The following is a 316-nucleotide window of genomic DNA, read 5'->3' on the forward strand; positions in this document are numbered from 1 at the left end:
CAGGGTCGAGCCCCGTGGCCCCCACGGCTCTCTCTCTCTCTCTCTCTCTCTCTCTCTCTCTCTCTCTCTCTCTCTCTCTCTCTCTCTCTCTCTCTCTCTCTCTCTCTCTCTTCCTCTCTCTCTCCCCTGCCAACGCGACGCGATGATGTTACCACAGATGAATCACCAGGAGGAGGGTGGTTGATTTTGACACGCATTGTATAACCAAAAACCATCGGCTTTGTATGTTTGTTTGTTTGTTTGTTTGTTTGTTTGTTTGTTTGTTTGTTTGTTTGTTTGTCCTTTTTATTTTTTCTACCAAGTTCTTGTGACTTAT

Source organism: Notolepis coatsorum (genome assembly GCF_963971535.1).
Source record: "Notolepis coatsorum genome assembly, chromosome: 3".
Classification (NCBI taxonomy): domain Eukaryota; kingdom Metazoa; phylum Chordata; class Actinopteri; order Aulopiformes; family Paralepididae; genus Notolepis; species Notolepis coatsorum.